The 2,714-nt window shown below is 38.0% G+C and overlaps 1 protein-coding gene across 1 annotated transcript in view; it reads right to left on the bottom strand.

The window, feature by feature from the left end:
• Nucleotides 1–2,714, bottom strand: part of SPTA1 (spectrin alpha, erythrocytic 1) — a 100,946-nt gene that overhangs the window by 58,144 nt on the left and 40,088 nt on the right. The gene's annotated exons all lie outside the window — the stretch shown is intronic.

The following is a 2,714-nucleotide window of genomic DNA, read 5'->3' as shown; positions in this document are numbered from 1 at the left end:
ATCTATCTATCTATCTATCTATCTATCTATCTATCTATCTATCTATCTATCTATCTATCTATACATACGTACAATTTTTTGCCTTCCACTACCCTAATACTGACAAAGGTCTCATGAGTTACAAATATCATCTTTTCCTGCAGGAATGTAAACAGTTCAACCTTAATAAGTCTCTTATGATTTCTCTTTCCTGTTTACCTCTTCCACATTTCACTTGAGTCTTGTATTTGAAAATCAAATTTTATATTCAGCTCTGGTCTTTTCCTCAGGAATGCTTGAAAGTCCCCTATTTCATTGAATGACCACTTTTTACCCTGAAGGATTATACTCAGTTTTACTGGGTGATTTCATAGAATTTATGATGGAAAAGGAGGTATGGGATGGTAAATACTCTAGATTTGGAGAGAACAAATTTAAAGAGTTCAGAGAAAGGATAAGAAAGATCTAATAGACTGATATTTTGTAGAGGAAGTTGGCCTGAGGATAGACAGTTTCAGGAAGAAAAAAAGGAAACAAAAAAGAAATTTACATGATAATTTCATTATACATTTAAAAGGAATAGCAAGTTGTACATAATAGATTTGCAGTTTTGTGTGCAATCATCTTTTTTTACAATTATACTATGTTATGGAAATGCTTGTTGTATTCCATAAATTAAAAATAAAATTACTAGAAATAGAAATCTCAAGACAAGCAAAAAGTATTCTTGTGGGCAGGGAGGTTGACAGAGTCTAGTGTCAAGAGGAATGTCACATGGGATGTGGTTTAGATTTGTTCTGTTTGTCCCCAGAGCTTAAAGGCAAGAGGGAAGAGTGGAAGATGGAAGGCATATTCTGGCTTCCTAACCACTAAAGCTGTCTAAAAGTTATATGGGCTGCCTTAGAGGGTAAGCGGTGTATTGCACCTCACTGGAGGTATTCAAGTAAAAAGCTGCATAATTAATTATTGTAGGTGTCATGCAAGGGATTCTTGGTCACGTACCAGTTGGACTAGATAATTATTAAGATTCCTTCTACACCCCCAACCTACCCCTTCGTGGAGGTGGGAGGTCTATGAGTGTTATCCACTGCACATGTTTTCAGTCTTTCTCAATGTATTGATCAGTTGTGCTGACTTTTTTTGTTTCTCTCTTAAAAAATACTATTTGTCATATGGGATAGCTCTCAAGGAAGGGGAGGGAGAGGGATAAATGGGATTCATCTTATATATCTCCAGGGTGATGTAAGGAACTGAAAACATCAATAAAATTTTTTTAAAAGATTCCTCCTAACTTAGAGTCTGTATTTCTTTGAGAAGAGGAGATGTAGGGGGAAAATGACAGCTCTCTTCAAGTATGTGAAAGACCATCATGTGGAATATAGCTTAGCCTTGTTTTGCTTGGTCCTGGAGAGCAAAGCTAGGACCAGTCATGGCAGTTAAAGGAAGGGATGGTTAAGTTTAACATAAGGAAAAAGCTTTCTGAGTATTAGAGCCTTCCAAAAGTGGAATGGACCACTTTGGTTGGAAGTAGGAGTAATTACCCCTGCATAGGGATGATAAATGAATTCACAGGAGCAAATGAAATCACCCTGTGAGATAAAGACAGAGGGAAAAGAGTTGTTTGAGGTATGCATGCAAAGACAGACAACCACTTGATGGGGATGTTGGAGAGGATAGAGTAACTTATGTAAGGGTGGAGTAGAAGCCCCTTGCAACCCTTAATATTCCATAATCATTACTCCCATTTTAAAGATAAGAAAGCAGTTAAGTAACATGTCCAAAGTTGCTTCATATTCAGAAAACCTGAATTCTACTTCCAGCTAGTAGTATAACCATGGACAAGTCATTTAACTTCTCTGAACTTCACCCCAACCAACTTTAACCAACTAGCTGTTGGTTAGTTCTTTTTCAATCACGTTCATCTCTTTGTGATCCCTTTTGGTGTTTTCTTGGCAAAGATACTGGAGTAGTTTACCATTTCCTTCTCTTGCTCATTTTACAGATGAGGAAGCTGAGACAAACAGGGTAAGTGACTTGTCTAGGATCACACAGCTAGTAAATCTCTGAGGCTGGGTTTGGACTCACAAAGATAAGTCTTCCTGATCACAAGCCCGGTGCTCTATTCACTGTGCCACTTAGCAGCCCAAATCCACTTCAGGGGTTTAAAATAAGCCCAAGACAGGACTTGACTTCAGAGAGGTTTCTGTAATTCTAGGTCATCTTGAAGTTGGAGAGACATTAGAGAGACTGGTTGTAGAATCCCTGTGGTTTAAATTGTGCATAGGGAAATGGTAGAAGAGGGAAGTTATAGATCACTCAAGTACAGGGTGCCAAGTTATTGACCTGTATGAATCCTTTCTTTCTTCTTTCTTTCTTTTTTTTTTTTTGGTGAGGCAATTGGGGTTAAGTGACTTGTCCACACAGCTAGTAAATGTCAAATGTCTGGTCTGAGACTAGATTTGAACTTAGGTCCTCTTGACTCCAGGGCTGGTGCTGTATCCACTGAACTACCTTGCTGCCCTTGAATCCTTTCTTAAATATCGTTTAAGATTAGGGGAACAAGGGGTAATTCCCTTTGGGGATCACTTTATTTTAAGGGAAAAGGGAAGGGATGAAAGTGAGAGTAAAAGAAAAACGAGAATGAAAACATTAGAGAGGAGTAGAGGAAGAGCTTTAGAATGGAGCCTGAGCCTGAGAGAAGCCAAAAAAAAAAAAAAAAAAAAAAAAAACAGCAG

This window comes from Vombatus ursinus, unplaced genomic scaffold (assembly GCF_900497805.2).
Source record: "Vombatus ursinus unplaced genomic scaffold, bare-nosed wombat genome assembly UNPS02014838.1, whole genome shotgun sequence".
NCBI classification, from domain to species: Eukaryota; Metazoa; Chordata; class Mammalia; order Diprotodontia; family Vombatidae; genus Vombatus; species Vombatus ursinus.
Note: the sequence above shows the minus strand (reverse complement) of the source record. Positions and strands in the feature narration are given on the sequence as shown.